The following is a 12019-nucleotide window of genomic DNA, read 5'->3' on the forward strand; positions in this document are numbered from 1 at the left end:
AGACCCTGTGATGAAATGCTTTTATCTTAAAAATTCCTTGGTACAATAACTTTGAGCCTAGATATCTGGTTCTTCTGATCATGCCATTTATTAGATGGGTGGCCTCGGAAAAGTCTTTTAGCTTCCCTGGACCTTAATTTCCTTTTCTGTAAAATTAGGGAGTTATGCTAAATGATCTTAAACCTCCTCTCAGCTCTAAATTTCTGATCTTACACTTACTAGTTTACCTCTTCAATGTCTCATGGATTAATCAGGAAGAAAACCTGGCAGAAAAGCAAGAATTTAACCTGTATCATTTCATCACTTTTGCCAGCTCACCCACCTGTTTTTACTTTTTCAGCTAAGAATCTTGGAATTGCTTTTTTTTTTAATTGGAGGATAATTGCTTTACACTGTTTTGTTAGTTTCTGCTGTTCAACAATGTGAGTCAGCTGTACGTATACATATCTCTCTCCCTCTAGAACCTCCCTCTCTCTCCCTCCATCCTGCACCTCTAGGTCATCACAGAGCACCAAGCTGAGCTTGCTGTGTTATATAGCAGCTTCCCACTATCTGTTTTACACATGGTAGTGTATATATGTCAATGGAGTTGCTTTTTATCTTTGCCTCTTATAAACTTTGTGGAAAAATTATAATATTAATTCATAAACATTTATAGGGCGCTTTTGAAGTTCCACCAATCACTTTTGCAAATACTATCTTACCTGACTGTCACAACAATTCAGATTGATGGATACTATCTTCAAATTACCTGGTTAAAAAAAACAGGCCCAGAATAGGTCAGTGAATTAATTGCCCAAAGTAACAGGGATAAGTTTTGGGAACAAGTCTTTTGATTCCAAAGCCTGTATTCTTTTCACAACATTAGAAAGCCTACTAGGGGCAGATCCAGATTTTATGGGGCTTGTGGTATATATATTTTTGGTGGACATCTTCAAGAAAAGGAATACAAAAGTACAATCTATCACTAAGTATGATCCTGTGACTACATTGTTAGGACCAAGTGAGGGACCTTTAGAGTTAATCTTCAGCATTCAATTTCACAGTTTCCCCTAGCTATACACTTATTTAGTTCTTACTATATGCCAGACACTAAAGTAAATATTAATTTTATTATTATAACAACCTTATGAGGAAGGTACTGTCCCTGTTTTACAAAGCAGAGAATGAATGAGGCTCAGAGCGTGGGGTGGTGGGGTGGTGGGGGTTATGATTTTACCTAAGGACAAAGACGTGGAAAGTGCCAAGTATTCAAGCTGGAATTCAGATCTGATCCTGGGTCCATATTGTGAATCTACCACACTATGCTCCTCCTACATTCCACTGTTCAGGTCCTGACAGTTCATATCTGAACCAGTCCTAGTCTGTCTTCCTAACACTCCTACCATCTACCCTGAATGCTGCTTATTATACCCATCACAGTCCTGAAGTGCTGCTGAAGTCCTGACCAACTGAAGGACCTGAAGAGCCTTCCTTCTCTGTATTTATCAAAGGTAAAAAACAATTATTGCTCATAAGTGGCACTTGGGTTTAGATTCCATGCTGTTTTCTAACGTGTTGAACTGTTAACTGAAAACTTTTCCTTGCTTGAAACAGAGGCGGAGTGGGTGAGAGGGAGAAAGTATTTGGAAACTTTCAGAATCTTATCCCTCAGGGCCCATTCCACTACAATCTAGGTTCTTCATTTGCAAAACAAAAAGCTGACCACTCGGGATTGTAAAGAGAATTAAGTAAGGAGGGGTCAGGGGAGGAGAGGAGCGCAGGCTTCCAGTGCTGGTCAGTGTTGGTTTGTCTCCATCTGACTCGACCTCCCCCCTAAATCTTTAAGTCAGGCGCCTTGACCCATACATTTTCGGTACTTCTCAAAAGTCTCGGACATCAGAGGCACTCCATGTTTATTCAGTTTGATCACTTCAACATCATAGGGTCCTGAGGATAGTTCAGGTGAACTGCTAAGTATATAATCGGCCCTTCAGAACCGTTAGCTATAATTATATTTTGTCACAAACCCTCAGCGTCCATAAAGATTTGGCCTCTCTGCAGTCTCATTTCTTCATCTTTCCGACACACAGATCCTCTCTTGGGACCAGTGTCGCCACCGTCTGACCAGCTCTTTTATCCTGACTTCTGTGTCCATACCCACCATTCATCAAATGTAAAAAAGTTCCATAAATTCTCTCATCAAAATCACCAAAAGCCCTTATGAGGTGGCCTGTATTACTGTTTCCATTTCAGAGAGCAGGAAGCAGGCCCTGAGGATCTGAGTGACTTCCCCGAGGTCACTGATCTCAAGTAGCGAGGCCGCAGCCCGCGCTCTAAAGTGCCGGCTTTCGGCCTCTTCCCGGGTCCGAGATGCACCCGCATCCATTCAAACCCCGCCCAATCCCTCACTTCCAGTCATTTCCCAGCTTCTCCGCGCACCGTCGCCCCCCACACCTGAGTCAGGCCCCAGGCAGCTCGCCCAATCCATCCTTGGCGGTTTTCCCCTTTTCTCCACCAGAGACTAAGGGTGAGATCGACGTTGGTGTCCCAGATGCGAGTAGATCACCCCGAGGTCCTCCGACGGCGGGCCGAAGGGGAGACTCCGCAGAGGAGCGCGGCTACAAGGTCCCTGCCGCATAGCGGGGGCGCCGCGCGCGGGTCTTGCCGGGCCGCGGGTCACGTGGCGGGGAGGGGGGCGGCAGCGCGCGCCAGCGAGAGAAAGCGAGTGAGCGGGCGCGCGCCTGAGAGCTGTGGAGGCGCGAGTCGCGGTTCGGGTGTAAGTGTAGGGGGGAGGGGGCGGTGGCCGTGAGGGCCAACTCCACCCCTGTGCGCATGCTCCGGCCCTGGGTTATAAGGCAGCCTCGCGGGCCGGGCCCGACAAAGTGCTGGCGAGCTGCTACGTGACTAGCCGGGCGCGTGGGTGCCCGGACGAGCGAACTAGGCAGCCGGCAAAGGACGCGACCTGGACCGTGGGCCCAGCGAAAACTCCAGCCGCGCCGCCGCGTCACGCTCACGCTAGGCGCCGCGAGCCGCGCATAACGGTTAGTTGGTAACGGCCGGTTGCGTGCTTGGCGGAGACCCTGCGGTGTCCTTGCTTCCTCCGCGTGTTTGGAGGGAGGCGTGGGGGAGTGGAGGGCTTGGTCTCCGAGGGAGGGGCGACGGCCGGGCCGGGGCTTAGGACCGCAGCAGCCACGTGGCCTCGGAGCGCAGTGTTGCTGAAGGAGACCTTGAAGCGCTGGGGACAGCGCCTCTCAGCAGAGCTGCGGCCCCGTTGTCAGGTGCGGGCCACCGGCCTGGCCGAGGAGTTGGGTCGTGGTGCCGGTGACCTTGGGAAAGTCGCTTCCCCTCTAGTCTTAAGTAGACTCTTCAGGAGATGCTTTTGATCTAGGAAAGGGACGACGTGAGGTTGACTCACGTGGTGCCTTCAAGCTACTGGCCGCGTTCTCCGAGGGTAGGGATTCAGGGCGGGAGTTATTTTGGACTCGTGGCACGCCCGCCCCAACCTCTTCGGCCAGCCAATCCTTGTCCCACCTGGTGACTTGCGGCAGTGGCTCTGGGGAGCTGCAGTCCCCGTAGCCAAGACGTGACTGCAGGGTTTGAGTGGACTTTGCCGAGGGAACATTGCAGCTGGCAGACTCCCGGAGTGGTGCTGACGGGAACTCTTTGTCATTCAACCTGTGGCTGCGGAACGTCCGCCGCAGCGCCCTCACCCTGGGACTTTAAGGCGGCCCTGAGGAGAGGAGTCTGAAGCATAGCGTTACACTTGGTATGATGCTCGCTTTTTGTTCCAGATACGTACTTTCTCCCCACGTGCGTTTTAACATTTCATTTCTTTGTCACGACTCAAATGCGACAGGCAGTTGCCAAAATTAGTTTGTAATTAATCTTAACCCCTAAAAAAGTACTACTTGAGTCATATTCCTAGTGTGCTATACTTGGCATCTGCTCTGTCATAACTAGTTTTGAAACTTGTTTTTCCAAAAATTATTCTGGTTTTGAAATAAAATGTGGACACCTCAGTGCCCTGATAAATGTGGGTATAGTTACTAGGGGAATATGATACAGTGAACTCTGAATTGTGAGTTTTTTCGAGTGTAAGTAGGAATTAGCCATTAATAAGCAATTTTGATGGCTGTTACCAGCCCAGTGAGGTGATGCAGAGAATATGTATTTTAGTGTAGTTTTTTAGTTAGGCACTAAAAATATCCTTAAGACCAAGTTTTATGCCTTAGGGTACAATTTTGCCTTCAGGTTGCCATAGAGAAAATATATAGTTTAAGACATTTAGCCCTTAAAACAGGTATTGGGTATTATTTAAACACAAGTTGAACTTTAGTAATTAATTCAGGGATTGGATGCTGTTCTTTCATTGGACTGCATTGACCCTTGTTAAAAATGCAAGTTAATGGTCTGGGGATATTTTTAGAGCTGAATAGGTTTAAAGGTTTAGTTGTAAGCTTGACATGATAGGCTATAACATACCTAAACAGATTAAAAAGTAAAAAGATTCATGTTACCATAGGATGAACCAACTGATCAGTGTTTAAATAGTTTACATATCTTTTGGCCTTTTAAATGTTAATTCATATAACTCCGGAGAAGATCTTACTGACCAGCTAGTCAGTTTTCCTTATTTTATAGATTAGGAAACTGTTAGGGAGGTTAAGTGACTTCTGATCTTAGTTCTGAAAACTTTAATGGTTAGGTGAGAATTATGTAACTTTTGACTCCCATTTAATGAGTTCAGCACTCCTGAACTTTCTTTAAAAATTATAAATATAGGTATGAAATGTGTGTGTGTGCGAGAGAGAATCACTCAGTCGTGTCTGACTCTTTGCAACCCCATGGACTGTAGCCCACCAGGCATCTCTGTGGAATTCTCCAGGCCCATTTTCTTCTCCAGGGGACCTTCTCGACCCAGGGATTAGACCCCAGTCTTCTGCATTTCAGGCAGATTCTTTACCATCTGAGCTACCAGGGAAGCCCTAGATATGAATTATCTTATGCCAAAAAAGTTATTTTGAATAATTAGTAACTTCCCAACTTATACCTTCATTCTCACTGTGTTTTCCATCCACTTCATAATATGCCTTCCTATGAAGGATTTAGGTCCCTGCAGATGTCTACATGGCATTTTGTTAGAGAAGAGGATTAGGAAGATGGGACCTGATTTGTTGGCTACCAGCCATTAGGATTCAGAGACACCTAGGATTCAGCAAGAACAAGTTCTAGCCCTGGAACTCCCCTGGTGGTCCAGTAGTTAAGACTCCATGCTTCCAATGCAGGGGGCCCCGGTTCAATCCTTGGTCATGGAACTAGATCCCACATTCTGCAACTACGAGTTATCATGCCACAACTAAGACCTGGTGCAGCCAAATAAATAAAAGTTAAAAAAAAAAAAAAGACACTGTACTCCCAATACAGGAGGCCCAGGTTTGATAAGTTCTAGCCCTATCATTCCTGGAGTTTATAGTCTAACTGGAAAGCATAATATATATTGACATAAATACCAGAACATGTACTCTTTATAAACAATTATTGAGTACGTAATAGAGGAAGTCGAGGTTCCTATGGGAACAAATACTGTATTATGTAGGTGTGAGACAACTCCCAGCTTAGTATAGAAGCAGAGGTAGTCCTCTCTGAGGAAATGCTGTTTAACTTGAGACTTGAAGGATGAATAGGAGTTAGCTAAAGCCAGAGAGTAATAGTGAAAAGAGCATTCCAGATCTGAGTACTGAAGCTACAGTCAGAATACAGGGTACATTAGAAAAACTTAAAAGAGTTTTGCTAAAGCATAAAAATAGAGCACAGAGAACATGGAAAGATAGGAGTTGGAGAGATGGGCAATATCAGATAATGAAAGCCCTTAATTAGTCATTTTAAGGAGTAGAAAAGGGACTAAGTAAAAAGATTTAAGGAAGTGCTCTTGAAGCTAAATGAATCAAGTTCAGTGGTTATAAATGGGGTTGGGAATGGCACGATCAGATTGAATTTTAGAAATAACACTCTGATTACAAAGTGGAGAACAGGTTGGAGGCTTTTGGAATTTTGTGAGATCACAGTGATGGACAAGATGGACAGTAGGGGGAAGATGGAAGAGAGAGGGAAACAGACAGGATTCAATGATAGACCATATGTCGGAGACTGGGAAAGCCAGAGAAGTTAAAAATATTTCCCAGGTTTCTAGCTTGAACAAATAAGAGGTTTTTTTTTTTTTTTTCTCCATCTACCCAATGTGGACATTAAGAGGTTATGCGACTAGCCCAGGGCTGTTCAGCTTGTAAAGACTGGAAATGTCTTTTTGCAGTTATTGATAGTGATTTTTTCCCCTTCTATACAATTTATTATGGCAACTTTCAAAACCCAATTGAAGTTTCAAACAGCCATTAATGTTTCATCTGTACTCCTACCTACTTCTCTCTGCCCCTTTTTAGATTATTGTGAAGCAAAACAGATACAGTAAATATTTCAGTATAATAATATGTAAATATTTCAGTATATCCCTAGAAGATATAACTCTTGGGCTTCCCTGGTAGCTCCGTGATGAATTTGCCTGCCAATGCAGGAGACACAGGTTTGATCCCTGATCTCGGAAGATCCCACGTGCCACAGAGCAGTTAAGTTCTTGTACCACAACTATTGAGCCTGTGCTCTAGAGTCTGGGAGCCGCAACTACTGAAGCAGTTAGGCTCTAGACCAGGTGCTCTGCAACAAGAGAAGCCCCCACAATGAAAAGCCCGAGCACCCAACTAGACAGTAGCCTCTGCCTGCCACAACTAGAGAAAACCGTGGAGCATTGAAGACTCAACACAACAAAAAATAAATTAAAAAAAATTTAAAGTAACTCTTCCTTAAAAAAAAAAACAAGATGATGCTTTAAAGAAACAACCATAACCATTGTTCTGCCTTTAAATATTAACATCACCAAATAACCAAGCAGTATTCACATTTTCCTAAACTGTTTCAAAATAATTGATCAGTTTGATTTGAGATCCAAATAAGGTCACACATTACTTTTGGTTGGTATGTCCTCCTTTTTTTCTTATTTTCCTCTTAAGTTATTTGTTGAAGGTACCATGTCATTTTTATGCAGTTTCCCTCATTCTGGATTTTGTTGAATGTGTCCCGCTGGTATAGATTTAACATGTCCTAGTTTAACATATTTTATTGTATTTTCTGTAAACTGGTAGCTAGATTGAGGTTTGATTTCTGAGAGGAGGTATGGTGCGGTGGAAAGGGCAAATATAATTCATAGGTGATGGTGTGTATTTCCATTGGGGGGCATATGATGTTTGTCCTTCATACTGCTATCTTGATGGCCTAATTCTGTTATTTCATTGATGGTTTGCAAATGGCAGTTTAATTCTAACATTACTTATTAATTAAAAGAAATATACTTATTTATTTATTTGGCTGTGTTGAGTCTTAGTTGTGGCACTTGGGCTTTCTAGTTGTGGCATGCAGGCTCAATTGCTCTGAGGCATGTAGGATCTTTATTCTCTGACCAGGGATCAAATCCATGTCCCCTGCATTGCAAGGTAGATTCTTAACCACTGGACCACAGGGAAGTCCCTTTGTCTTGAGTAGCTAGAATACCTCTATAAAAAAGAGTTAGTTTGAATAGGAAGGGCAAGTTAAAAATTTATGTGCTTAATATAATATCATGAGTGAGAGTGAAGTCGCTCAGTCATGTCCGACTTTTTGTGACCCCGTGGACTGTAGCCTACTAGGGTCCTCCATCCATGGATTTTCCAGGCAAGAGTACTGGAGTGAGTTGCCATTTCCTTCTTCAGGGGATCTTCCCGACCCAGGACTTGAACCCAGGTCTCCTGCATTAGCAGGGAGATTCTTTACCGACTGAGCTACGAGGGAAGCACAATATCATATCATATATCATATGTGATTGCAACACTGTCTTTTTGGAGAAATGTATTTAAATGTACCAAGATACATTTTCTTTGAAAGCCAGTACATATTTTATTAGAATGTTTTTTAGCATTTGTCCTTAATGTTTCAAATGGCTTTTAGTATTAGGAACATTTAGAATTTCTTTTCTTAAATTGGCAGGGATTCTTTTGGTCTTTGTTCTTTCTTGCAGAGCTTATCTGTTACCATAGGTTTGAAGGAATTTCTGGTAGAATCACTTACTACCAAATCTAAACCTCTAGCTGTAACCAGATTACAGGTTTTAAATTCCTTGAGGACAGGGATTGATTACTCCAGGTAGCCAGGCTTAAAATCTGAGTCATTTTAATACTTCTCTAGTGGGTTCCTTCCCTACCAAATGCATTTAAGTGCCAACCCCTTCTTCCCTTGGTTATCTCTTACGTCCACTTTTTCTCATCCCACCCCACCCCTAGTTTAGGCTGTTGTCATTATTAGATTAGTACCATGACCTTTTAAGTTGTATGTTATTCATCTTTTAATTTGCCCTGACAAATTTTTCTCCATTCTTTTTCCCTCTGTAATTTCTTCTCCTCCTCCTCCTTCTCCCTCTTCTTATGCCTCTTCCCCTTCTGCTTCCCCTCTTTCTTTTTGGTTGTAGGATCTATTTCATAATGGATTTATGGCAGAAAGACTAGAATAGGTGACTTGTGAGCTGTGGTGTCTTACAGAGAAGTGATTAAAAGAGCAGTTAGAATCCTATTGAAATGGTGATTTCTCTTCTAGGGGTACATTATGCACAATAACTATATGAGTTCACATCCACAAGTGTTATTGGTTGCATGGGCTGAGTCACTGAAGAGTGCTACTGACCATTTATGCAGAAACAGTGGGATCTAGCCCCTCTGGTTGTCCACACTGCCCTATTGCTGATTACAACTGCTCATAACATTGAATCTGATTTGATTACAGCGATTTAGCCTTCATATAAAGGAGAAATTCCTCAAAATATATAGGCAGTGTAAGCTTCATATTTGATCATTCATTGAAAAATAGTTCTTCCCTCTGATTTTGCTCTTTTTATATAAATCTTCTGAAGATTATTAAATGAATGAAGACCTGATGACACTGTTTTAGTGTGTTGTTTTGGATAATAACAGAGCTTTTGTAAATTTTGAGAACCAAAGCTTTTTACTTTATTAACTTTCTCTTATATTCCCCAATCAGAGCTTTTAACCTGAGATATGCAGGTTGATACTCCATGTTGGATGGAATTCAAGGAGGCTATGAACTTGGTTGGGGAAAAACTTTTCATTGACCTCTATGTAAAATTTAGAATTTAATTTGTGGCACCAAAAAAGCTAAGAACTCCTGCTCCTAACTCCTGTACTTCTGATGTGAGAATGAAGTTAGCCAGAACCTGTGATGCAACACAGCACACAACTCATGGTGTCAGTTAAGTAAATTTTTTGGCCACTGACTTCTGTGTACTAAATCATAAATCCTGACCTCACAAATGAGAAGGGATCAAAGGAGGACTGCAGCTATGAAATTAAAAGACGCTTGCTTCTTGGAAGAAAAGCTCTGACCAACCTAGACAGTGGATCAAAAAGCAGAGACATCACTTTGCCCAAAGAAGGCTGAGTGCCAAAGAATTGATGCTTTTGAATTGTTGTTCTGGAGAAGACTCTTGAGAGTCCCTTGGACTGCAAGGAGATCAAGCTAGTCAATCTAAAAGAAATCAGTCCTGAATATTCATTGGAATATGAATTCCAATTGGAGCTGAAGCTCCAATACTTAGGCACCTGATGTGAAGAGCCGACACATGGAAAAGACCCTGATGCTGGGAAAGATTGAGGGCAAGAAGAGAAGGGGATGACAGGATGAGATGACTGGATGGCATCACTGACTCAATGGACATGAGATTGATCACATTCCTGGAGATCGTGGAGGACAAGGAAGGCTGGCATGCTGCAATCCATGGGGTCACAAAGAGTCGGACATGACTTAAACAACAACAGCTATGCTAAGGGAGAACAAAATGACTTTCACAAATTGAGACAGAATAATTTTCCCTTGTATTCAGGAAGCATATTTTTAAAATTACTGTCTCCATCTCCTAGAGGTACATCTACTTGATGTAGCAGAGGGCAGAGAAATGGCCTAACAATTACCTGTTTCTGGGAAAATAAAACACTCACTTGAAAATTAGGTATTTCTAATAAAGGAACTTATTATTATCTTTTTAATTGTCAGCAATTAAAAAGGCTATTTAAGTTTAATTATAGTATATTTTGAGGTAATAATGCTAACTTTTTTGATACATCTTTAGTGTCTAGTCTTAAAAAGCTTTGTAAACAAACATTTGAGAATGGTGGATAATGCTTTAATGCCAAAGAGTACTCAGTTTTAATACTCTTATGTAGTTTGACAGTACTAATAAGACAAGTAAGAAAATTAAACTTGGTTCTTTGAGATAATGAGGGTCAAAGGTAGCACGTAATGAAGTTCAGACTCAATTCAAAGGATATTTACTAAATAAATATGTATACAAGAACTTACTAAAAGATGAAGAAATACATGTTTTAAAATATGGCTTGAAACTTTCAGGATGAAAATAAAAGCTATGAAATGAAATGTCCACATATTACTTTGTTGCTTCTAAGTTTCAAAACTTTTTTTTTTAATGTGAAACTAAGTATAGTGTTAATTATCACTGTGAGTGAGAAGTTCAACTCAGCCTTTCGAAAGAAAAGGAAAAGCTTTCTTTGCTGTTTATCTGTTAATAATTTGTAATTTTCCCCAGTAAGCTTCAGAATACTGGTAGTGAAGTAGAGTCTAACAGAAATACCATTAATTGTATTCAAATATTCATTTGTATTCAAAGTGTAACATAAATGACACTGTTTCGACAGTATGTCTAATTATAATTTTAATTCAGTCTTTAGATTTTGGAACAAGGTAGGTCATATAATAAACTGAAATGGCCCACTTAGATATTGACTTGTTGAATATGTATTTGTAGTGCTGTAGAAAACAACATATAAAGGTATTCCAAAATATAGCCTGAAATTCTGCCAAGCAAAACCTGCCTTTGGAGGACACAGCCTCCAACTTTCTTAATCTGCTGGAATCAAGTGAAAATGAAGCATTAAAGAAGAGAAAATCTGCTGTAGTAATAACTCAGGAAAGTGAGACTGATCAGGTAAGCTCTATGTGCTGAAGCAAAATACCTTTCTGCCTGTGTTTCTTAACACAGAAAGCATAACAGAAAGCATAACATCACTGGAGGGTTCTTTGTTTCATATTTTTCCCCCACCGTCAAAAACTGGGAAAGTCACGTTCTTTGAATCCTAACATCATTTGATCCTGGTAGAGAGATTAGTTGGCATTTTTTGTTTTGTTTGTTTTGCTTTGCACCCAGCTTAGTTCTCTGACTAGGAACCAAACCCTGTCCCCTGGCACTGAAAAGCATGGAATCCTAACCACTGGACTGCCAGAGAGTTCCTTAGCTTTTTTATAAGTTGAAACAATAGCTTCTGTCTTGAAGATCTAGAAGCACACACTTAAGCTAATGAGGGAAATAGTTACTTACAAAGAAAGAAACAAATATGGGAATTATTCTATTAGTTTTTTCCAGCATGCTATGGCCACCCACTCCAGTATTCTTGCCTGGAGAATCCCAGGGACAGAGGAGCCTGGTGGGCTGCCGTCTGTGGGGTTGCACAGAGTCGGACATGACTGATTGACTTAGCAGCAGCAGCAGCCAAGAAGCATTAAGATAAGATGTCACAGAGGCCATTAATTTCATGTGGCAAGGTATATTCAGAAAAACAGTAATGATATTAGTGGACTGAAATAGAATTTTAGCATTAAATAAACTTATGGTATTGTTAATGAAAAATAATTTCATTTTTGAAAATTACTAAATACTTCTGTCACATCAGTATGTGGATTTGGAACACAATTATACTCCTGTCTTTGCTTTTGTTTCTGAATTGATCTTTAAGGTATCCTAAAGCATTGGTGCCTCTTGTGACTATCAATTTTAATTGTGTCTTAATGAAAAATTGATTTTATTAACTTAAAGCTTTGAAATATCCATGAGTTCTTTTTTGTTTTTTAATGAGCAAATAACTGCCACAGCAGT

General features: G+C 41.3%; 1 protein-coding gene across 1 annotated transcript in view; it reads left to right on the top strand.

Annotated features, from left to right (window-relative positions):
- Positions 1-2897: 2897 nt before the first annotated feature.
- Positions 2898-12019, top strand: part of SLC16A1 (solute carrier family 16 member 1) — a 32014-nt gene continuing 22892 nt past the window's right edge. Inside the window, exon 1 of the mRNA XM_068963749.1 lies at positions 2898-3023. The gene's annotated coding sequence lies outside the window, so the exon portion shown is untranslated. The remainder of the gene's footprint in view (positions 3024-12019) is intronic.

This window comes from Capricornis sumatraensis, chromosome 2 (assembly GCF_032405125.1).
Source record: "Capricornis sumatraensis isolate serow.1 chromosome 2, serow.2, whole genome shotgun sequence".
NCBI lineage: Eukaryota > Metazoa > Chordata > Mammalia > Artiodactyla > Bovidae > Capricornis > Capricornis sumatraensis.